The sequence below is a fragment of the Barbus barbus genome, assembly GCF_936440315.1.
Source record: "Barbus barbus genome assembly, chromosome: 25".
NCBI lineage: Eukaryota > Metazoa > Chordata > Actinopteri > Cypriniformes > Cyprinidae > Barbus > Barbus barbus.
This window is the reverse complement of record NC_136753.1, coordinates 3,178,400-3,204,837: the sequence shown is the minus strand read 5'-3', so window position 1 is coordinate 3,204,837 and position 26,438 is coordinate 3,178,400. Positions and strand designations below refer to the sequence as shown.

General features: G+C 35.5%; 1 protein-coding gene across 1 annotated transcript in view; it reads right to left on the bottom strand.

The window, feature by feature from the left end:
- LOC306844911 (semaphorin-5B-like) overlaps positions 1–20,822 on the bottom strand; it is a 58,223-nt gene extending 37,401 nt beyond the window's left edge. Inside the window, exons 1-2 of the mRNA XM_079377348.1 lie at positions 20,688–20,822; positions 6,545–6,618 (exon numbers count right to left, since the gene is read on the bottom strand). The gene's annotated coding sequence lies outside the window, so the exon portion shown is untranslated. The remainder of the gene's footprint in view (positions 1–6,544; positions 6,619–20,687) is intronic.
- Positions 20,823–26,438: the final 5,616 nt, after the last annotated feature.

Genomic DNA, 26,438 nt, shown 5'->3' with positions numbered 1-26,438 from the left:
CAGTTCCTGCCCTGGACAGGGTTCAAAGTGCATGCTGTGACCCCAAAATGACAGCTAAAGTGTTTGTGTGTGTGAAAAAGCCAAATATTTTTAAAGCAAAGTTATGGTCGATAAAATTTTAAATCACAGCATGTTGTTAATTACCATAGAAAATAATCTTGATTTCAATTTGTGTATAGGAACAAACTGAGCAAAAAAAATAAAATACAGATTGTTTCAAAAGTAAAAAACAATTTAGATTTTTTGTAATCAAAAAACAAGACTTTATTCTCCTGTCATCACCATGTACAATCGATAAACTTTTTAATGCAATTTTATGCAAATATATGCTCACAAAGACTGTACGATAAAAAAGCAGAAAAGACAAATAGAGTAATATTGCAAAATATTATTTAAATTATATGTTAAATTATGATAAGATGCATTTTTTTCCTGTGATGCAAAGCTGAATTTTCAGCATCATAACTCTTGAGTGTCACATGATCCTTCAGAAATCATTCTAATATACTGATTTGCTGCTCAATAAACACTTATTATTATTATTAATGTTGAAAACAGTTGTGCTGCTTCACATTTTGGTGGAAACTGTGATATATATAATATATATAATATCTTTCCAGGATACTTTAATAAACAGAAAGTTTAAAAAAAAGAGCATTTATTAGAAACACAAATCTTTTGTTACATTATAAATGTCTTAATCATCAGCTGAATGCATCCTAAATAAAAGTATTAATTTCTTTCAAAAAATCCCAAATATTTGAAGAGTAGAATAACTGTTTAAATTAATCAAACTCTGTAATGTAAGATTTCACAAACCGATCTTTATAGCAAACCAACACATATGTTAAATGGATTAAGTTCACATTTCTGTTTTGAAACCCTACCTTGCCCCACAGACTTCCTCTGTAAGTGATGTAAAGTAAACACTACATTTGTTTCTACAAACTTTGGTTTGACGAGTTGAAAATGTTGCGGTAATCAAAAGCAGACCACAGATGCTGTCGATAGAAGTTGTTGTAGTTGTATTCAAACCGGAACATTCCTTCAACACTCTTAGATTATGCAATGCATAAACAACTGAATTCCTTGGATATTAAATTTCGTATGTAACAAGGTCAATAAGTGAGAGAGAGCAAATATGAAGGGCGTTGAAGGAAAATTCTGCCAAAAGTCAGATCTTGATCGCAGCTTTCCTCAAGCACATTACTGAAAGACAACCAACCCGTGACTGACCAGTGTCAACAGTCTGGAATAAACAGAAGAATTAATGCTAATCCACTGTAGATGCTCTCACCGCTTTACAACCGCTGCAGCATCAGCACGCTGAGACAGGGCCTTTATGGACTCTATTCATCTTCAATTGTCCTCCATCAGGGAAAGAGCGAGAGGGAGGGGGAGGGAAGTCATAAAGAAAGACGAGAGAAGTGATAATGAGCAGCTGGGATTGCAGGAAGCATTTCAAGATGAACTCAGGAAAGTCCAGACAGCTGGAGCCAGATCAGTTTAGTCCAGATGTTAGAACCGAGCTGGTCGCATTATCTTTCTAGTTGAGCAAGAAAGTCTAGTTGGTAAACTAGTTCAAGTCCATATGAAATCAAATGGAGATAAAAAATATTTATCTTCATAATCCTTCATTAATTATAATAACTTCTGCCCCTACTTTGGGTAACTTTAATTTAAAGTCCAAATTGAACTCATTTGCACTGTAAGAAAAAAAAAAATCTGGAGAAAAATGGAAAAGATACTGGCAATTTTTTTAAATGTTAAATTTACAGGCATCTCCTTCAACCCTAAAACGCAACACAGTGCATAATTCAGAAAATCCCGAAAATTACTGTTTATTAACAACACAGTTGGCCCCTATTTTTTGGGACTTTTCTTCAATTTACTTTCTAATGCACATTTCGAATCTTATTGTGAATATTAAATCAAATAATCTTTTTTGCTTTCATACTCTTTCATTAAAAAGATGCACTAAAAACTTAAGCTACCAGACAATATTAAGCAAGAGACAAATAGCTGTTTAGAAATTGTTCTAGCAAATATCACGAGGTCTGAGCACAGTTACAGCAAATAATATTGGGGGAGAAAACTTCTTTATATATCATCTGAAGAGCCTCAAAACTTGCTTTTTTAAAAGCATTGCAAGACCCTGTTGTAAATTTCATTTGCAGAGTGCATGCAATTGAAGTTAATTAGTCTAACAATGCCTAACAATAAACATTACTTTTACAGCATTTACAAAATTGGTTAATGTTAATTGTTTTTCTAACAATAAATGTTGTATATGTCAACATTAGTCTATGAATCAATATGAAGTGATGAATTTATAAATGAATTTATAAATAATATTTATAAACCATAAAGAATCATATATATATAAATGATCATTAACCAAGAATAATAAAATTACTACAAACTACTAAAGTGTGTGTGTGTGTGTGTCTATATATATATATATATATATATATATATATATATGTGTGTGACCCTGGACCACAAAACCAGTCTTAAGTATAGTCTTAGTTTGTAGCAATAGCCAAAAATACATTGTATGGGTCAAAATTATTGATTTTTCTTTTATGCTAAAAATCATATTAGGATATTAAGTAAAGATCATGTTCCATGAAGATATTTTGTAAATGTCCTACTGTAAATACATCAAAACTTAATTTTTGATTAGTAATATGCATTGCTAAGAACTTAATTTGGACAACTTTAAAGGCGATTTTCTCAATATTTCGATTTTTTTGCACCCTCAGATTCCAGATTTTCCGATAGTTGTATCTCGGCCAAATATTGTCAGATCCTAACAAACTATACATCAATGGAAAACTTATTTATTCAACTTTCATATGATGTATAAATATCAATTTTGAAAAATTGACCATTATGACTGGTTTTGTGGTCCAGGGTCACACACACACACACACACACACACAAACTATACACCAACATTAGGATTTTTTATTTTATTAAAGTCTCTTATCACTATAAGGCTATCATTTGTTTAAGAATACAGGGAAAACAAATACTTTTTTAGTATTGTTTTCGCAAATTGCATGAGGTACGTGCACAGATGCAACCACTAATATTGTGGGAGTAAATGTGTGTATGATTTATCATCTAAAGAGCCTCAAAACTGGCTGTTTTAAAATGACTTTAAGACCATGTTGTTTGTTGGCATGTATTTTTTCTAATCGATGCATCTACAGCCTCATTCATGAAATGCAAGCTAAATTTTCTGCATGCATCATCTGTAAAACCATCCTTACTTAAATTGCCACATTCCTTTCAGTGCAACAATTTCCAAAGAATGCTTTACAAATGATTTACAGAGAATTACGTTCTGTGTGCATTTCATGAATGAAGTCCGTAGTCTGTGATTACTCATGTAAAGCATTGTCAACATGAAAGAAAACAAGAAATTGCCTTCAAATGTGCACAGGATGAAGACCTTCTGTCTTGTAGATGCACTCGACTTGATCATTGCATGTAATTCAAGCTAATTCTCACAGCTAGACTCACTGACAAAAATACCAGATAACAGTAAACATCTCAACAAACATTGTTTTTGCCCAATAAAGGCCCGGCCAGCCTCAGTCCCCAACATTTCTCTAAATGCTGAAAGGGGTCACACAACCGAAACCTTTATTCCCTAAAAGAGACCCTGAATGAACTGTATTCCCATTCATGCAGCTGGAGGTCCGTGCACTACCCTAGTTAGGGCACTAAGACGGGCCAGCAACCTCGGCCGCCAACCTGAGCGTCCTGAGATAGATGTACAGTGAGACACAGCCAATAAATTATCAGTTCCACAGATATTTGTTGTATCTCTGAAAGTGTTTGCCTTTTCAGATGCATCCTTGTTTGCTATTTTTTTCCCCTAAACCTTCCACTCCTTCACTGTGTCCGTGTGAAAGCCTTCTCTGTGCGACCGGCCAACTATCTGTCAAAGCAGAGGCTCTTTAGCACGTGAATGAAGTCCGTTGAGCTTTACGGGCGCTCTGAGCGAGCACGTGGTCATCCGCCAAAGCTGAGCACTTTCACTCAGCCCTGACCACGGACCCGACACCAGGCAGAATCTTAAACAGCACGGCAACAAGACCGGCCTTTTATTGTGTCCATCCTCACGCCATTCACGTTTCACTCATTCTCTCATTCTCTGTCTATCTCTCTTTCTCTTTGTGTCACTGACAACGTCAGCTTTGTGACAGAAGCATCTGTCTTAGCAGAGTATTAAGAATTGAATATATTCAAGCAGATATAAAAGAGAAAAGAGTGCTTAAATTAAAGTTATGAGCTTGATACAAAACACAGCTCACAGATGTAAATTTGCATATTTGTGACCCTGGACCACAAGACCAGTCATAAGTGTCAATTTTTCTCGAAATTGAGATTTCTACATCATCTCAATTGAATAAATAAGCTTTCCATTGATGTATAGTTTGTTAGGATCAGACAATATTTGGCCGAGATACAACTATTTGAAAATCTGGAATCTGAGGGTGCAAAAAAATCTAAATACTGAGAAAATCACCTTTAAAATTGTCCAAATGAAGTTCTTAGCAATGCATATTACTAAACAAAAATTAAGTTTTGATATATTTATGGTAGGACATTCACTAAATATCTTCATGGAACATGATCTTTACTTAATGTCCTAATGATTTTTTGCATAAAAGAAAATTTGATAATTTTGACCCATACAATGTATTTTTGGCTATTGCTACAAATATACCCCAGCGACTTAAGACTGGTGTGGTGGTCTAGGGTCACATTTGTTCATGAACCGTTGCACATTGACGGCTGGCCCTGAATAATGGACAACATGCACTTAGACTTGCAGATCCATGAATTTTCATTATCGTGGTTGTTTAGGTTTTCTGTTAGCAATTAATTCTGTTATGAAATACATCCAACAGCCACCCATTTCATAGACTTTTCAAAACAAAAAATAAGTTTCTTTCAGACTTTCTTTTTCTGTAAAAACTTTCTACATTAATTCATATTAGTTAATGCAATAGTGGGTTTTATCCATCAATGAACATTACTTTTACAGCATTTAATGAACATGGTTAATTTCTACATATACTAACAGTTCACTTTTTAACAATACATGCCATATAGTTTAACATTAAAATAATTAATAAACAATAACAAAATCATTTATAAATAGTCATTAACCAAAAACTGATAAATGCTGCAAAATTAATAATAATTTTTTTATCAATTTAAATTCATATAATTATAATGTTTTTAAAAAAACTTTCTTCTGCTCACCAAACATGCATTTATTTGATCAAAAATATAATACAAACAGTAATATTGTGAAATATTATTAAAATTTAAAATAAATGTTTACTATTTGAATATATTGTAAAATGTAATTTATTCCTGTGGTCAAAGCTGTATTTTCAGCATCATTCCTCCAGTCTTCAGTGTCACATGATTCTTCAGAAATCATTCTAATATACTGATTTGCTGCTCAAGAAACATTTATGATTATTAATGCTGTGGCTGCTTCATATTTTTGTGGAAACTATGATACATTTTATTTTTCAAGATTCTTTGATAAATGGGGAGTTGAAAATATTTTTTATTTATCTGAAATAAAAATCTTTTGGATCATTATAATTGTTTTGTCACTTTTGATCTATGTAATTTAATTCTTTCAAAAAAAAAAATACTGAGCCCAAACCTTTATATATATTAGGTTTTAGCAATCCACATTCTACAGTACACACTAGATTCAAATGTTCCAGATCTGCAGAGCAAATTACTGTCAAGACCATGAACATGAATACAACCGAATTAAAAATAAAACTGAATTAAAATGAGAGTTGAGAGAGAAACAGAATAGGGACACAAAGAACAACAAAATGAACTGTCATGACAACAAAGACTCATTTAATTGTATTGAAATGAAAAAAGAATTACACCAAGCAAAAACAACTCAGTTATGAGAAATATAAGAACAAACAGCCAGAAATGACAAGATTAACTCCAATGACAAAAACAAACAGGTTAAGTGAACTGAAACTGAACTCAACTGAGAAAAAGACAGACAGACTGACACAAAAACAATCAAAATGCTGCAACACTATGGACAATATGGCTAAATTCTTGCATAGTAGCTCTGTCTATTCAGACAAACACAGACACACTTGAAGTGGTCAGTCACACACACACACACACACAGGGGCCAGTGCCACAGGCTGAGAGAACAAAGAAAATTGGACACACAATGGGGGAGGTCTGGAGATGACGGCCAAACTGTTTATCAGCATACCTCAACAAAGGCACGGAGAGAGGGAGGGGACAGAGAGAGAGAGGGAAGACGGGATGGAGCGCGGAGAGAGAGAGGACGAAATTGGAAAAGATACGGGATGGACACGAGGGGAGGGAAGGCATGTGGGCAAAATTGCTCTCAGGACAAAAAGAAGAAAGGAAAGCACAGTGCAACAAGATGAAAAGACTCACAGGAAGTGGATAGTTTTGTCCACGGATGGAGAGAGGAGGACAGAAAGAGTGTACTCACCAGGAGGAAGGTGTCAGCAAGGGCTCATTCCAGAGGAGCGCATCCAATAGACTTCAGATCTGTTTAATGCAATCCTTACAGACAGAGAGAGAGAGAGAGAGAGAGAAATCATTTTAGTCAGCCTCTCGCGGACGGGCTGCGTCCTGAGGAAAGGGGGAGATGAAGGGGCTTCAGTAATGTGTGCAGGGGAGCATTCAGCCCTGTGAAAAACAAACTGTTAACTTTCTCAATGGAGGGAGGCTGCTGGGGGCACGACAGTGGTGCACAAGAACGTGTGTGTGTGCGTGTGTGTGACGAGCTCACGCGGGGAACGAAAGGGTTAAAATTCCTCTAATTGTTCCCAAACTGAGGCTGGTGCACCTCAGATGCGTACAGCAGCTCCAGTATTTCAACACTGATGCTATGCTTAAAAATGTCTAATAAAAAATAAGAACACAAGTATCATCTGTGCTGTAACGCTGCTGTATCTTTTCTCTTCTCTATGCTTTTTCTTCATAAAATCACCAAAAACATTAAGCAAAAATGATAAAACCACAGATGGCATTCATAGATCAAAAAGATTCACTCACATTTCACATGTGTAATTTTTGTCTTAATTAACATTCATTCTAATTAATATTGCAATATATACCGTTCAAAAGTTTATGGTCAGATTTTTTTTAACGTCTTTGAAAATAGTCGCTTCTGCTCAGCAAGGCTGCTTTTATTTGATTAAAAATACAGTAAAAACAGTAAAATTCTGAAATTGTATTACAATTTAAAATAACTGTTTTCTGTTTGAATATATGTTAAAATGTAATATCTTCCTGTGATGCAAACCTGAATTTTCAGCATCATTACTTCAGTCTTCAGTGTCACATGTTCCTTCAGAAATAATCAATGTTCAAAAAACAGTTGATTCATATTTTTATAGAAACATCATTCACATTTCCGTTCATGTCAAATTACAGATGCATCTACCCTGACTAAGCTCCACTGATTAAAATCACTTAAAATTGTTGATATTAAATAAAATGTTGAAATCACTTAAAACTTGACAATACGTCTGTGAAACGTTCTTCTTAATAAGTATACTTTTTTCTTTAAAATAAATGCAGTTTGGGTTGATATTTTGTTATTTAATGCAGTGACATTCATGCATTTTTAAGTGTCCAAATACTTTTTGGGGCCACTGTATATTCGACGTGAGACCTTTGCTTACTCATTAGCTAAGAACAGCACTTTGAGAAGCAGTGATCTAGTTTCTGTGGCAACAGCACCCCTCCCCCGACGACATCCCATAATACAGCTGTAATTTTCCTTTCAATCAATTCAAATTTGACATTTCACAGTGAGAATAGGTGAAAAGAGATCAAGAAACATGTTCAATCCCCTCTGTCATTATTCTGGTTCCCTCCATCTCCAGGCCTCCGTCGCACACAAAAACACAATACGCAACGGGGCGGTTGATTTCGAGTTCAACTTTTGTACGACTTTCTCTTGAGATCAATCAATTCCCTCACTCATTCATCCATTCATTTGTGGCTCCATTCAACTGAGTCGCTTAATTCAGCAGTCTGAAATTAGTTATTCATTCATTTATTCTCTGAGGTGAATGAGGGAAAGGATCATATTTTATGCAAGAGATGTGCTAGATTCACAACGTAACAAGGTTTGGTAAGATTCAAAAGATCTCTCGACTACACCAGGGAAAATGTGGTCAGTTTAGTTGAGCTAAAAGCTTAAAATACATGGTACTATACAACCAAGACAAAGACGGCTTGATAGTGATACATTAATTGTATAAAACTACTTATTGTCCAATCTTGCTTTGTAAACACAGACAATGGGCATGCTTCTTTGTCAGCAAGACCAATGTTCTTACCAGTTTAACCAGCATGAACCTTCTACTTTACTGACTTAAACAGCAAGTCGACTAGCTTGAACAGAAAGACCATGATTTTTGCTGTTGGACAGCATGGCATTGCTCGTCCACCAGATCAACCAGCCATAACCAGCACTAAACCAGTACTAATTTAACTCTAAACCATAATGAACCAGGTCAAGATTAGCACTAACCAGCATAAACCATCCACCAAACTTTTAAACCAGCAAAATCACATTGGCTGACCAACTTAACCAGTAAAAGCCTTTACTGATTTAACTGTAATATGCTGTTTTGCTGTGGGGCAGCATGGTTTTGTTTGTCCTCCGGTTTGACCAGCACTAACCATCGATAACGAGCAACAAACCAGTACTACTTAACTCTAAATCACAATTAACCAGCTCAACTAACCAGCATAAACCAACCACCAAACTTCTAAGCCAGCAAAATCATATTAATTGACCATTTTAACCAGCAAGAACTTTTGCTTTATGTATTTAACCAGAAAGTCAACCAGGTTGACTAGAAGTAACCAGCCGCAACTAGCACCAAACCACTACTACTCAACTCCAGAATGAACCAGGGATTAGCACTAACCAGCATAAACCAACCACCAAACTTCTAAATAAGCAAAAATCACAGATTGAACATTCTGCTCTGCTGATTTAACCTGAATATTCTAACTATGCTGATTTACTGTGGAACAGCATGGTTTTGTTTGTCCTCCATCTTGACCAGCACTAGTTCCAGATTAGAACTAACCTAGCCACCAAGCCACCTAGCATAAACTAGCCACCAAGCCCCAAAATCTCATTAGCTGACCAGCTTACCCAGCAAGAACTGATTTAACAAGAAAATCAACAAGCAACTAACTAGCATAACTAACACCAAACTAGTATTACTTAACCCTTAACCAGAATGAACCAGCTCATGCTTAGTACTAACCAGCATAAACCAGCCACCAAGCACCAAAATCACATTACCTGACCAGCGTAACTATAGTAAAAACCCTCTGACCAGCACTAACTAGCCATAACATGCACCAAACTAGTTCTACTCAAGATTAGCTCTAACCAGCATAAACCATTCACCAAACTTACAAACCAGAAAAATCACATTAACTGACCAGCTAAACCAGCGAGAACCATTTGCTTTACTGATTTAACCAGAAAGTCAACCAGCTTGATGAAGAAGACTATACTGTTTTACTTTGAACAGCATGGCTTTGCTCATCCTCCAGCTTGACCAGCACTAACCAGCCATAACTAGTACCAAACCACCAAAATCGCAATAGCTTACCAACAAGAACCTGTTGCTTTTTTGCTATCAGTGAAGCGTCTTAGCCAGCCATGATGGTTTAACGGTTTCATGTTCTGCTGGTGAACAACATGGCTAGGCTGGTTAGGACCAGTTAGACAAGCATCAGACCAGTTCTAACCAGCACTAAACCAACCTGAACTAGTGCCAAAACAATACTAACCAGCATCAACCATTTCCAAAGCAAAACTAAGCAGCATAAATCAGCCCGGACCTGCATGGAAATTCATGTTTCATATGAAAAAAAAAAAAAAATGTAACAAACAAAAACACATGAATAGAATAGAATAGAATAGAATAGAATAGAATAGAATAGAATAGAATAGATAGCCTTTTGCATTGGAAACACAAATCTAATCAGAAGAGGAATACTACAAAAACAAAAGAAAGTTGTAAAACAAAAGATTTGTACAGTATGTTAGCGTTCAGCGTCGAGGTAGTCTGGTGTTAATTAGTCTTGGCTCCGCCTCTCACGGGTGTGTTCCCTCTCGAGGGGTTCACTATGAACATGTCATGTCTGAACAGATGCCAGTACCATAAGTCATGCTGGAGCACTGGATGAAGAAACACAAAACAGATTTAGCCAACACGATCTTACTGTGAAATACATGACTTATGCTGTAATCATCTCAATTCAGCACACATTTTTAGACACTTTATTTGTTCCCACTCGCCATTTCTCTCACTGATTTGACTTAATTCTTCACAATCATTCTTTATAAACACAAGCAGTATGCTGGATACGTGCCATATTCTTCTCTGCAGGCACTGAATGTGGGTGTTTGTGAAAGAAAGCCGGATTGAAATAGATGAGGAAACGAGGTAAAACTTTTGGAAAGCTAACTCAAACTAAATTAAAAATAAAAAGATTATTTCTGTAAAATATAAAGTCTCGGTGTTTGAGCACGCAGTATTTCAGGGACAAGAGTACAGAGGTCTTTTGGTATGTATTTTGGCTTATTTGAACTCATTTTATGCGCACCTCACAGTGCTGTCGGTTCATTTCTGAGCTCCTGTGGTCAGTCTGATGGTTGCGATCACAAGATGTCCACAAGACAGCATAGCAGTTGATTTAGGCCATCTTCTTTTTGAGGAACTCATGATGAACAAGGGGAAAAAAGAGATCTTTCACTCAAACTCAAACTTGCATTGTGAGATGAAATTGAGAGCAAATGAAGACTTTTGCTGAAGTTTCCTGCAGATGTGTCTCCTGAAAAAAATACCTCGGTAATCTTGCATGCCACAACTGAAAGGGCTTATTAATTAGTGCACTAACATTTTGCTTCAAGCTATTTAAGAAATCATTCTGTAATTAGTATTTTTTCTTTGCCTTATTTTCCAGTAAAAATGTCTGAACATCCATAAAGGAAGAAAAATGTACTTGCAAAATTGCATAAAACTGGTTTTCCCAAACTGGGATTCACGAATGAGGGAACTGCAGGGGTTTGTGAACTATAATTTAATAATAAATACAATTATAAAAATGGAAAATAAGAATTTTAAAATGAAAAACCTTAAAACTCAAAATAAAATACATTGTATAATTTATATTAATGCTTGAAATATTTTATTTGTTTACCTGACCATAAAGCAACATCAGATAACTGAAAAAGCAAATATGTTATCAAATGATTGAAATATGGCTGGCAAAAAAGTTTTGAAATCACTAGCATAAACTATAGAACTAGATAACGTTTCTCACTAAATTTGATAAATCCTAAAAAAGCAGGCTAATTGCTTAAAAATTTTTCTTGACAAGTGCATTAATTTTATAGCTTGATAATCACACTATATGTCCAATGACTGCCTCATTATAATATATGAATCTCTTTTTACTTGCCCTAAAAGTCAGAAGTCGTGGCCTAATGGTTAGAGAGTCGGACTCGTAATCCAAAGGTTGCGGGTTCGAGTCTCAGGCCGGCAGGGATTGTAGGTGGGGGGAGTGAATGTCCAGCGCTCTCTACACCCTCAATACCACGACTGAGGTGCCCTTGAGCAAGGCACCGAACCCCCAACTGCTCCCCGGGCGCCGCAGCATAAATGGCTGCCCACTGCTCCGGGTGTGTGTTCACGGTGTGTGTGTGTGTGCACGATGGATGGGTTAAATGCAGAGCACGAATTCTGAGTATGGGTCACCATACTTGGACGTATGTATGTCACTAAAGAAAAACATCACAAATGAAGATGATACATAAAGAAAACATAACTGTGTGAACTCCCTCAAGTCTCCTGATCTGTGAAAGAGCAACTGCTGAGCAATAAAATCCTCCTCTGGAGAACAAGCAAAAAAACTGTGGTGAGAGTGAATGATTTAGAGATTTCCTCAAGCCTCAGGTGGGATTCAGTCAGGTTTGAGCGGTCTGCCAGAGAGGAAAAACTCTCCTGAGACTCAGAGATGTTCATACAGTAACTACACAGCCTACGGTTCCTCAGAGACGGAGAGAAAGAGACAGAGGAGAGAGGAAAAAGAAAATAACAAGAATTCCCCCACTGGAGAAAAAGTAGCAAGTGATCTCTTCACAAAAGTATTAATAAAGCAAATTAAATACAACAGAAAGAAAGAAAAAAAGGCAGAGAGAGGACCAGGAAAAATAACATAATTAACTTAAAAAGCATAATTTAATTTGCATAGTGCATATAGTGTATATTCTCCACTCGGCTTTAGCTCTTCTTTCCCATTTGCACTTCCAGATTTGAAATTTTTAATATTTTCAAAAAATTACAAAAAAAATTCAAAAACATTTTTTTTTTGTAAATAATACATTCATTAATTTTTTAAAAAAATTTCATCCAATCCAAATTGACATTCAACCAACAGATGAATCAAAATAGTGAAAATTGTTGTACAAATTTCTCAATTTTAATCTATTCTCATCTAGTAGTAGAATGCTTAATAAATCATAATAAGCTTTATGTTGTTACTTTTGATATGAAAACTGATACTTTTGATATTAAATTCTGTCAATTTTATTATGAAACGTATTGACATCAATAAAACAGCTTGTAAACAATATGTCATGTAACATTACATTTACCTTAGAAAAGCCATTCAATGTCCATAGGCTTGAAAGTTAGCTAGATAAACTCTAGAGAATAACATTTTGCTAAATATACACATTACATTACATATTCATCATATTTTTAAACTGTACTTCAGTATTTAATGTATGTTTGAATCAACGCATCATGAAAAATTGTTACAGTCACTGTTTAAATGCTTATATTACAAAAAACTAATTGGAGTAGAAACATAATTATATCACTGAAAGTTATTTTATCAAAATTACCTTATGTGCAATTTAAATGTTTGTATACAAATCAGCCTGTAATGTACAAATTGACAGCATTCCATAGTTTACAGCATTAGTGAGAGAGATTTTTTTTTCCTTGAAGAAAACTGACATGGACTCCTCTTAATATATATATATATATATATATACAAATGAATCGATATTGAATCGAGTAAATTGAGAAATTCATCACATCAAATCATGCAATTTGTGCCAGCACCCAGCTTTAATCATTAGCTGTAGCTCTGCACCAATGTTCCTGCATGACTTAGAGCAACTAAGTGACAGAATGAAATGTCAGTCCTGAAACCAGATGGCTGATGGGAGACAAGAGCACATGGCCCAGCCTGACCTGTCGGACACAACAAACACGACAGCAATTACCCGCACGCATAGATCATATCCCACATCTCAGGAGGAAGTCAACGGCCCCTTCAAGGGTCCGTCCGAGCACAGGAGACTAATAGCTCTGCTGTTCTGACATTTAAAGCCATCAGCGAGAGCGCCATACATCTTCCTTTGCAACGCTCCAAAAACAGACAAAACAGTGGGACGCCCCAGCAGAAAGAGTTATGTTTAACCAGTTTCAGTAGGATCGAGACAAATGTGGACTGGGTAGGTGAACGTGCGGTGAAGAGAAAGCTCAAGAACGTCGGGTGTGCAGAGACTATTCATTCAAAGGCTAATAGTAGGGACCGTCCCCCTCCTGGACAAAACAGGGTTAAGTGCCTCAATCAAGAGCACTGTGATGACTGGCGATCTCTGAAACGCTATTCATGTGTCACACGACCTGGGATCGAACTTACGACTTTTGGGACCAGCTATTTGGACGTCATGAATGCAGCGCTGTTTTTCCTCCCCTGTGAAAACAGATGCAGAGTTTTCCTGTGAAATCACACACTAAACTTACTGTTCCTATGCACATAGGAAACTTTACATCATATTTGGAAGGGGAAAAAATGGCCTCGTCCACAACTTTTCACAGGTCACTGCCTGGAAGTATGATTCACGTCTAATTTAAAAAAAACAGTTCACCCAAAGTGAAAATTCTGTCATGGTTTACTCACCCTCATGTCATTCAAAGTCCATATGACTTTCATTGAATCCTAAAGGAGATGCTCTGAATAACATCCATGCAACAAAAGCACACCGTGATCTGTCAAGCTCCACAAAGGACACCATAGAAGTATCACAAAAGTAGTCCGTGTGACTTGTCGAGCCTTTAGATTTATATATAAAACAGACTGAACTCTTTTACATAGACAAGATACGCAAGATTTGACATCAATGACGTCAAACTGCTATGGTTCTCACATGTCAGGAAAATAGTAGCTTGGACATGCCACAAAACGTCTGTCAGGGTTATTAGACTAAAACTGAAACCATTCAAAAATGGGTTATTTAAAATAAAATTAACATTAACAGACATTTCTCATTTTAATTTAGTTTGACTTGATATACTAAAATAACAAACTAAAACTGAAATAAAAATGTATTAAAATATATAATATAAATAATAAATATGAGTTATAATATAAATTATATTAATATAATATTATATATATATAATATATATTATATATGTAAATAAAATAAAAAATTATAAAAATAATGACAACAAAATTATTCAAACTAACCTAACCTAAATATTTATATAATTAAAATATTTTTAAAAATAAAACAACTTCAAAATATTACTAAAAACTGCATTAATATTCCTGAAACTAAAATAATACTCCCTTTTCTGTTCCACATAAGAAAAAAGGTCAATATTATGAGGCCATAATGTTCATTATAACACTCTCATACAGCATGTTTATTAAGAAATCCTTTGTTAGAATGATTTAGACTTATTTTGCATTGCTAGAAAACATGCCATAACTCATCTGTGTGGCTTCTTCACTCATCACACCACAACGTCTAACAACTTGTGAATTAACTTGGGAATACTGACGTCAAAAGTGTGAATCTCCACCACAGAGTTGTACGTTTCACTGCAATTCACACTCTGACAGCAGTCAATGATTTCCATAAGGAATGCATTAAACACATTCAGAGTTGAACCTATAGCTCTACAACACACAAATATAACGCCAGGGTGTTTGCGCTGGTTGCCAGAAGGTGTTTTGAATGCTTATTAGCATATTTCTAGGTGGCTGCTAATGTGTTTATGATTATGAAAATTAATTAAAATATAACAAACCAGTTTGCATGATCAAGCAGCATAATGGACTGGTTTTTGTGTGGCTTAAATAACTGGAAGAGAATGACACCAGAAGCCAAATTCATTTAAGTTAAAAACGGACACGCCGCACTATTTTTAATACAACCATACTTTCAAAATGTTTATAGTTACTGTTCTTGGTGTGAATGGGTCATAAGTTGGATGATTTGAAGTGTCCATCCATTCAGGATGAGTTAAGCATGTAGAGCTAAATTTTCAATTTAGGGGTTTGTTCAAACTCGCCCATAAATAATTAGCCATAATACTAATAAAATATTATAAACAGAAAAAAAGTATATCTTCTCATTTATATATATCACGATACTATTACTGATTTTATTCATATTGACGGATGAACAGATAGGACAAATATAGCTATCGTGTCTTATAAAAACACATTTCTCTTTAAAAAGACTTGCTTGTTTGACTAACCCAGTCTGGAGGTGCACAGACCCTCAAGGGGTGAGAGACCCCCCTTAAAACACAACACACCCCACCGCGGCCAGAACCATCAATGACTCTCTTGTGCCTGACAGGAGAGTGCCGGGCCTTGGGAACAGCAATATTTGCTTTAATATTTAAAACATTGAGCTTGACCCATTTCACACAAGCTTGGCAGTGTTGTCCTCCAGCACCTCGGGTCTCGCTGCACAGCTTCTGTGCCGTACTACAATCAGCTTCCACAAGCGGCCCCTAACACGGCTCCTCCAGCCCAATTCATCCATTCACCATCCCAACATGATGCAGCCGATCTGGAAAACCCTGCAGTTCCTCATCACAGGTGTGGGTCTCCACCCAGTTTTCCCTCATCTATCTTTTCTCCGCTTCCTGACCACAAGCGACGCAGGCTGAAGTGGAGAACAGTGGCGCTAGTATAGGCTGATGTGTTTTCGGTCTAACCTGAGGTTTAGCGCTCCACTAGTGGTTTAGATTACTGTAAAAGAGTACTGAGGTTTAAGATGAGTTTTCTGGTTGATTGGAAGGAAGACAGGCAGGTGAGGAGGAAACACAAGCGGGAAAAGGCAGATTAGACACTATCTATTCATTCAACATTACTATTTTCCATATTTAATCATTATAAAGTCATTAAAAACCTGTGTGCCTAGGAGTTGATAAAGTAAAATAAAAAAAGTAAATTATGCTTCAACAACTAAACGTCATCAAAACAAAACATTCATTAACACATTGTTCAACTAATGTTAAATTAACCCTGTAAAGCCTGACAATGAAATAAACATTAGCAGAAGAAACTAAGACTACTTATAAAATGCATTTCTTTTTTGATATGCTTGTTTCACAGACAAGTCCAAGACTAAAATTGAAGTCTGAGCTGTTTCAAACGAAAGAAACTCGCACTGATTGATCTTAAAATATATCAGTGCCTTTGTTTTGTCTCAAGATGCACACCAGTAATGTTTTTTCCAAGGCACATCTGTAAAAAATAACTATGAACTATGTCCTAATCCTGGCTTAGTCTAAGCCCTGTCTGTGAAACTGGGCCATATTTTCATATATGCATTATACTTTTAGAAACTACAGAGCTATATATATATATATATATATATATGTATGTAATGATACAAAACATATAATACAATGCAATATGATCATGATTGAGAAATGAAGCACATTAAAAAAAATGCATGAATAATCAAGTAAACATCAGTTGCTTCAGTCCAGTAAGTGTTCATCTTGAAATATTACTAACAGTATAAAAGTTATGTTTATTTTATGAAGGTTTACATCCCACACTAATGCACTCATTTATCCTTTCCTCATTTTAGAGCTCGACAGCCACTTAAAAATCTTGCATTTTAAATAAAATCTTCACAAACACATTTCGTCTTGTTCAAGGCAGACATTTTCAGTTGTTTTAAGCATAAATCTCACTAAATGTTGGAATTACTGCAATTATTTCCATTGTAATCAACACAATTTACCATTTCTAGGAGGACTTGATTAACATGACCTCAAAGCAGCAGCGAACTTGACCTTTACTGTGGCAGCTTCACTTAGACCCAATCATGCACTTAACATTAACTATAAAAATACCTGTTAGAACGATACACACACACACAAATAACTGTTCAATGCAGAGATAATTCTATTAAAACTCCAATTCATCCATTAATAAAAAACAATCATTTTATTTTTGTAAACAATTTGATATGTGGCATAATTTATGTCTACAAAATTGATTAGTCTTTAAGTAAAAATGTCATAATATCATGAGAAAAACAAATTCAGTCAGGTTTGTCCAAATAGTCTTTTTAGTACACTCAAATTTCTTGATAATTGCACATCTAGCTGAACAATTGAATAAATAATTTGTTCTGATTGCCCTGATCACATCTTTTATTCTATTTTGAATGCATAGTCTCTTCATTGCTCTAAATGAATATTTACCAGTTCTCCATATGCATATGTAGGAGGCATATTAATTACCTTCATAAGTTTTAATGCATAGTAAAACAACTTTGAAAAATGATCATGTCCACAGCAAAAAATATATTGTCTTGTGTCAACAAAGGCAAAAATAACATAATAGTTTAATATTAAGACTTGTGCACTATATTCTGCCCCAGTCTTCAGTAGCCTTTCTATAGCTCTGTGTGAAGAAAGGACAGAAATTGAAGCTAATTCTGAATAGAATGTATACTTACATAGTGCTTTTGTCATATTTAAAGCTTGAAAGTGTCCAATTTTACCAAACATATTACCAGGAAAATATCACCAATTATGTTTCTGTTTCTGACTCTGAAGTGTCACCTTGCCAGTAAAAATCTTGTGTCTTGAGCACCCAGCTCAGGGCATTTCTGACAGATTCCTCGTGAAATAAGGATGTCTAGGACAGCTAATGGACCAGCGGCTATTGAATGATGATTTAAATCAAGACACTGAGTTCGAACGGCTCTTTGAAAGAACCTTGAGGTTACAAACACTTTCAGAGAACAAGTTTTCCGTGTCCTTGTCTAACTCTGCAAGGTTTGCGTTTCTCAAATTGCACACTGTATCCACTCTAGTGACTTACCGATGCTAGATATGAGAGAAACAGAGAGCGAGGGCTGACAGAATGGGGTTAAAGGGTCATGTCGAGGAGACTAATTGAGCTGACAGAGGGAAGTCTACTTTGGTATCACATTTCAATGGTGACCTGTCAGAATCGCTGAGACTCTACTAGGGCCATAGAGTCACTTTCTGACAGCACCACATCGTTTTGAGTAAACTTTATATTTAATGGTTCTTAAACTTAGTTTCATGAGTTGTTCTGTTAAAGGAATAGTTCAGCCAAAAATGAAAAATTGCTGAAAATGTCCTCACACTCAGGCCATCCGAGATGTAGATGAGTTTGTTTCTTCATCTGAACAGATTTGGAGAAATGTAGCAATACGCTCACCAATGGCTCCTCTGCAGTGAATGGGTGCCGTCAGAATGAGAGTTGATAAAAACATCACAATAATCCATGTTAATCATCACTTCAAACAGTTACAAGTCCTCTATCAATAATACTGCTTTCTCCAGTGAAAAGGTATTTATCTGAATCAGGAGAGAAATATGCAGATAAAGCACCGTTTACAAGCAAAACAGTCCAAAACCATTTTAATATGCCAAATATGTGGGTGATTTAGATGTGAAAGGACAAGAGGGGATGGACTTTTTCACTGGAGAAAGCAGTATTATAGATTAGCCTATTTTGGCCAAACGTGACGGTTTAAAGTTAAAACGTCTTAATGATGGATTTGTTTCTCATAAACATGCAGCTTTTCACTCCACAAGATGTTAATTGATGGAGTCGTGTGGTTTACTTTTGGATTATTATGATGTTTTATCACCCATTCACTGCGGAGGATCCATTGGTGAGTAAATGATGTGATGCTAAATTTCTCTAAATCTGATGAAGAAACATTTTAGTTCAGTAAATATGAGTTGAGTTCATTTTTTGGTGAACTATTGCTTAGTAATATCGTTCAGCATAGCATACTAATAAGCTCGTGGCCATTGGGGAATATATGGTAACTGGGGTATTTCTTTATCCAGTAACCCCTGTACTAACCCAGATTACAGCCGATTAGTGCCAATGAGACAGAGACGTATTCATTTTAAACCACGACTGCGGATTTGCATATGAAAAGCATTGTCTGTAACTAAGTTTGACATAAACTTGAAGAGAAAAAAAGAAATCACAAATCTGTTTATGGCGTCAGTTGTTTCTTCAACACAGAGATTAAATGAGAAAAGGGAGATGTCCTGGTCTCCTGTATCTCCTGTCTGAAAAAAACACCCCGGTAACATCAGACGTGTCTCCATTAGCGTTTCAGAAGAGATCTCTCAAACTATGCCCAAATTCACCAAGATACCAAAGTCTGCAATCAAACGTCATCAATCTCAATATGACAATCCCAATTATAATTTATAGCTTATTTATATTGATAAATTTGATCATGAGACCATTAGAATTGAGAACTGACTTCGTAAATATATGCATTTAAAATGTGCAAAACAGACAATAAATATTGAATGGGCATATACAAACTGTCTAATAAAAAACTCTTGAAAGCCTGTAATGCAAACTAAAATCTACTTGCTTTCTATTTTAAAATATGATTCAAATATGTCCAGCCACAAATTCCTGATTTAATAGTAAACACAAAAAGAAAGCAAAATATGCTCCTCAAGTCAAGCATTCTGATGGAATGCACATTAACATATAATTTCACAAAGTGCTGAAGAGAGCCAGGAGAGAAATCACATGCAGAGGTAATTATGACAAGGCCAGAGGTTATGCTGTTATTAATAAAAATATGAGGGTGGTCTGTCCAGATGCATGAGAAAATGCAGTTTCATATAACAGTTTTTCTAAGTGCTGAACCTCTGCATTACCAAAACTCCTGATTTAAACTTGCTCATGCCGGCAGGATGAAAATGTCTGTTCCTGACAAGACATACTGATAAGACTACAGTGTCCATCCACTGCATGGAGAACTAGCATGAAAAAACCCATCCTAAAACAACCTACATACTTCAAAAGCTTAATCATTAAGAATTCTGATGTACAATATATATGCATGATACAATGTCCATTATGCATAAACAAAACAAAGGCAGACTGTTTATAAATCATAACAGGTCATATTAATCATCCAGAATTATAATAACTGTAGACTCGCTATCGCCCTCTACTGGCCTGCGCTTACATTACTATTTACACCACAACAGCTACATTTCCAATCAGTGTCATTAATTGTAAAGTGAATAAACAGCTTTAAAACAGACATGGCCAATGGAAAACAATTTTTAAAAACCACGCAAAAATATTAGAAATCATGCAACAACAAAAAAAAATCTCCTGGAACAACTTTCTGTCAAACTCACTTTAATGCCTTAACTCGCAGTTCTGCTTGTAAACATGGTCATACGTTGTAAGGAAACCCGTAAGAATGACCTTACCTCTCCAGTCAGGTGGATCCAGTGGTAAAGTCAGTGTAAGAGCTGTTCAGAAGTCTGCTGAGGTCTGTGAAGGCATCTGAGCTCTCGCCGACAGCAGCGCCTCACACCGGGTCCTGCTGCTACCGCTCGGCTCATGAATATTAATTAGGGCGTGCTTGCCATTGCGCCGTAACGCGCCTATGATGAAGCTTCGCTTATGAATATTAATGATCTTATGCTGACGTTGCTTCGTAGCTTTCCTATGGCTCATTAACATTAAGTAACAAACAAATAAAACTAATAAATTCGCCCACTGATAAATTCAATCAATCACTGATAAAAAAAGAAAATAAACTCTCTTAAAAAAAAAACTTTTCTAATTCTGACAACTATATTTATTAGCTAATAGGCCTATTAATTTTAACTTTAATTTGAATTCTTGATGCATTTCTTTTTTTTTCATAATTGTCTCAAATGCCTGCTCTTCACTGATACTTTTGTCTCCTTATTAGAAAAGTAACACGAATCAAATTGCCCAAAGTGGAAGAAACATTCATAATTTTATCCTTAAATGTTCATGTCTGTATTTGATAAGCAATATTAATACTAAATAAAACATATTCTACTATTTAACAATGAAAGAATGCTTTGACAAGGAATGAGCTGGTTCAAAGGCTGCGAGATCATGTGAGGTTGGATAATGTGGTATTTGGCAAAGGAACTGAGGCAGGTATTGGGGTTCAAACACTATTATGGGGAATTTGCCAACTGGAAAGCCATCAAGGCCCTTTTACCATCTAATCAGATGTTTTTAAAGGATTACTTGAACAAAAATGCTGTGTGATATTCTCAAAGGCACTGCTGAAGGAAGGTATTGTGCTCATGTTCTCATGTCCTAAACCTGCCAATCAACAGAGAAATGTCATTGATCTGAAAAATGATACATTTCAATAACACTGCAATATGACTGACAGACACCGTCCTGAGAAAATGGAAATTAGAAATCAGCAACTGTCCATCACAATAAGTACAGGCACTTATGTCAGTTTGAATGAGAAGTATTAGTACGCTAGTGGACTTTACCGATTGAGCTGTCAGTCATAGCCTATTATATACTGCCACAGGTGTATTGAAACTCACCATTAATTTCTGCTATAAATCTTTGAATGATGAAGTTTACTGAAACGCCTGGACATCACATGAAATTAATTCAGTGGAGTCCTGAATGCCCTCTGAGCCTTCAGTATTAAAAACAGATCTCTGTAAGAACAGTCAATCAATGGACGATCGACAGCCAGAGCTTGTCTTTACATTATTTTAACTACAGTTCATCACAGATCTGAAGCTGCTTTGAAGCTCATCTTTGATATCTGATTGATGATCTCTGCTGGTTTTGTGAGCATCTATAAAACTCAGCTGTGTGAGCATGTGTGTGTGTGTGTGTGTGTAGACACAAAGAAACAGAAAGACAAAGACATTCACACATCTAAAGAAGCATCTAACATGAAAGCATGCCATATTTCACCCCAAAATCAAAAGAAATAAATATATTTCAATACAAATATTTATATAAAGTAAGCAAAGGTTATGATTAAAGTCATAGTTAATCCAAAATTAACAATTTGCTGGAAATGTACTCATTCTCAGGTCATCCAAGATATAGATGAGTTTGTTTTTTTCATCAGATTTGAGAAATTTAGCATTCCATCACTTGCTCAGCAATGAATTAGTCACGTGGATTACTTCTGGATTATTGTGATGTTTTTATCAGCTGTTTAGACTCTCATTCTGACGGCACCCATTCACTGCAGAGCATCCATTGCTGAGCAAGTAACATAATGCTAAATTTCTCCAAATCTGTTTAAAACAAACTCATAGAAATTGGTGGGGTTGCTGATGTTTTCTAGGTTGCATTTTCTATTACCTTGCAAAGTTTTGTTTTCAGATTTTGGGCATCATACAGCCTGTCTATTTAGCTTCTCCCTGTTTGGAATGGCATCTTACCAAATGACATGAATTTGCACCAATTTTGATTGGGGAGTGTTTTCTATCCTAACCATGCATGATTATATGGTTAGTTATATTACTTGCATTTTGCAAGACCTGTGACCCATTTTTTGATTGTAAACCACCAGTTGAGAATCACTAATGTAGTCAATGGAGATCTAAGCGCTTTCACACATTCAGGCACAGATATTCTTCAATAATTGCGTTGGCTGAGAAATTCTAATGGATGATTATTATAGGACATCCGTCTCTATACCCACACACAGCACTGATGCCCTTCTATTTTCAGAGTCACAGTGATTAGCCTCTTTAATCAGAGCTGACAGTGAGAGCCAAAGAGGGATGTCGTATTGGAATACTGCATGGATGAATTGGAGCCGGAGTGTGTTTATGAGTGATAGAGGCGTGTAGGAGTGTGTGAGTATGTGTGTGTTTGATTATGTGGGTGTGTCATTTCCAGTCACTCGTTCTGCCAGTAGAGAAGAAAAAAAGAGTGTAATTTACTAGAGTCAGAGTGAATATCATGATCTCACCATCTCGCACGCACACACACATCTGTAGCTAAAGAGAAATGATGTAATTCCTCTGTCTTCCTCGCCTCCTTCTTTATTATTTCTTGGACTGCATCTCCTAAATATGACTGTGATAGTTTTCTGATTCCTCTCCTGGGATGCAGTTGATTAAATCATTGTGTTTAGTTGAGCTGAGATGTGTTGGTGTTCAGATCTGACAGCATTCAGACGTAGGGCACAGTAGGCGTCATTAGGAGGTCAGCACTCTTTCTCTTATCATTCTCTCCTCCTCTGCACTTACAGGCATTAATATTACACGAGTATGAAAGATTGAGTATGAATGTATTTGTTCATTTTTTCTGTCTTACTTTGATTTAGTGTAAGGTAGGATAATAGTTCAGAAAATGAATTGGCAATATTCTCCGCTGTTCTCTAACCTTGTGAAGTACATGGAGATTTATCAAGGTTCGTTGTCACATGCTTCAGCCAATTCATTGCAATTAACGCTCATGTAAGTAATCATTCGATGGATGAAGCTTTTTCAAAGTGAACTTGAGAAGTGTTGAATACCCAAGCATGATTTGGGAGGTATGAAGAAGTGAAATATTGTCAGATAATAGCTTAAATTGACTTCAGTTTCACAAATACTAATGTTTGATTGAGACGACTCCTAATACAGTACATGAGTCCTATGAATTACTTTGAAAAGTTTATGGTGCTTTTTTGCCATTTTTTGGACCTTTTTCACTAAATACTTTATACTACTAAATTTATTTAATTGTTTATTTAACTGTCCCTTTAACTGCAAGTGATTCTTTTTGTTGCAGTTACACTACAATTCAAAAGTTTAAGATCAGTAAGATTTTAGTTTTTTGTTATTTTTTAAAGAAATTAAGAGTTTTATTCAGCAATGACGTATAATTTTTAAAAAAACTTTCTATTCATCAATGAATCCTTAAAAATATATATATATAAAATCAGGGGCGGATTTAGTGAATTGGGGGCCCCAGGCAAATATAGGAATGGGGTCCTATACATTTGCACACATTTACAGATTAACCTTAAGGTTCCTTTATTGTCGTGATGCTTGCTGCTGCACAATGCTGCCCCATAGTTGTGTCCAGTGTTTCTGCAGTTTTCATGTACGTTATAATGGGATTCGTTCATTTACATCTACATTTATTCATTTATGAATTCATTTATTCATTTATTCATTTATTCATCTCTTTTATACTTTCATGTTGTAGACCACAAAATAACATTTGATTTACCTTTGAGATACAAGTTTCAAAGAGTCAGAAGTATAAATTATTATATTATTTAAAACGGATTTACGTGGGTGGATTTTCATTGGTCTGAACAAAAACTGCAGACTGGATTATTGAAAATGCACATTCATTCTCTGCCAGAAGGAGGTGCTTTTGGAACATCAGAAATATAGCGGTTTCCCCGGTAACGGCTGTAAACAAAGCAGCGCTCAGCTCATAAATGATACTTTATCAGGTCAAATAAAAATACCATTGAAACCTTTTTGATGACAATCGGTTCCCAGAGGTTCATTCATATAAAACTTGAATTAGTGAGAATGAGAAAAGTGTGAAAAAAATATAGCCTATATTGACGAGGAAAGTCCACTGATGAGTTACCAGCGTAAGCCTACATTTAATCATTTTAATTTAGGGCTGTCAATCGTGCAATTAAAATATTTAATCGCGATTAATCGCATGATTGTCATGAGTTAACTCGCAAATAATCGTAACTTAATTGCACATTTTTATCTGTTCTAAATGTACCTTAAAAGTTTTTAATACTCTTATCAACATGGGCATGGACAAATATGGATGCTTTATGCAATATATGTTTATTATTAGTGAAACCAACATAGAGCATAAAGAGTAGACATGTTTCATAGGTCATAGATGTTTTTCGAAGAACTTGTTCATGTCTATTATACACATGAAAAAATATATAGAAATACCTGTTTCTTATTACTTTTCTTTATTTGCACTGAGCAATTTACTGACACAAGCCTCTTTACATGTTTGCACTACAGGACAGCTCACTTCTGAACATGCAAAATTTACATTTATTATTTATTATACAATTTTTTGGCCTCTTTGTGCCACATACTGTATTTTGATGCAGCTAAATTCTCAATAAAACGGTTTTCATTGATATATTTGACTGTTTCTGTTGTCAGACAATGGGATGAATATGAAATAGTGACTGAAACGCGACCCATAACCAGCTCTCCCTTCCAAAGATGCACAAAAATCCTGATTTATAATCGCGCCGTCGTGGCTTTTGGGGGCCAAGGCAGTCGCCTACCTTTGCCTAATAAGTCAGCCACTGTATAAAATACATGAATAGCCTTGGTGAGCATATGAGAATTCTTTCAAAAATTACTCCAAACTTTTGAATAGAGTATTTTTATTTTAGTTTATGTTAGGAGAAGTTGTATTTCCTGTTCTGTTTTTGATCTTGCACTAACATTTTTCTCTTTCTCTGTTGCAGCAGTAAAATCATCCCTGTCAGCTGCTCTTACTCGAGTTGCTGTGGTCAGCAAATCAAAAGATGTGCTGTGTGTCTGTCGTCTTGAAGATGTCTGCATTGATTCATGGATTATTAAAGCATTTGCATAATGCACATACTGTAGATAAGAAAGCAGGTCATCAGGGTTAATGTGAGCATGAAGTCAGAATGTAAAAAGTTTGGGGTCGGTAAGATTTCAAATTGCTTTTGAAAGACATTACTTATATATTTTAAAATGCAATTTATTCCTGTGATGCAAAAGTATACTCCAGTCTTCAGTGTCACATGATCCTTCAGAAATCATTCAAATATGCTGATTTGCTGCTCAAGAAACATTTCTGATTATTTTCAATGTTGAAAACAGTGCTACTTCATATTTCTTGTGGAAACCATTATTGCATTTTTTTCAGGTTTTTTTAATGAACAGAAAGTTCAAAAGAACAGCAATTACTTGAAATACAAATATAACATTATGTATGTCTTTAATGTACCTTTAGAGATCAGAAGAGGATGGGGTATACATGTATTTAAATTTTTGCATTACAGTTTTTCTCAGTCGCTTTGGTAGATTTCTCAGATCAGAATTGAAAGTCCTCAAAACTACCTGTTCAATCTTCACATCATTGTGTCACTTGTGCACATCAAAAAAGCAGTTTCTCATCTCTTTGAACAAGTTGCAAATGCTTATCTATGCAAATGATTATGTACAATTCTCTGCTGT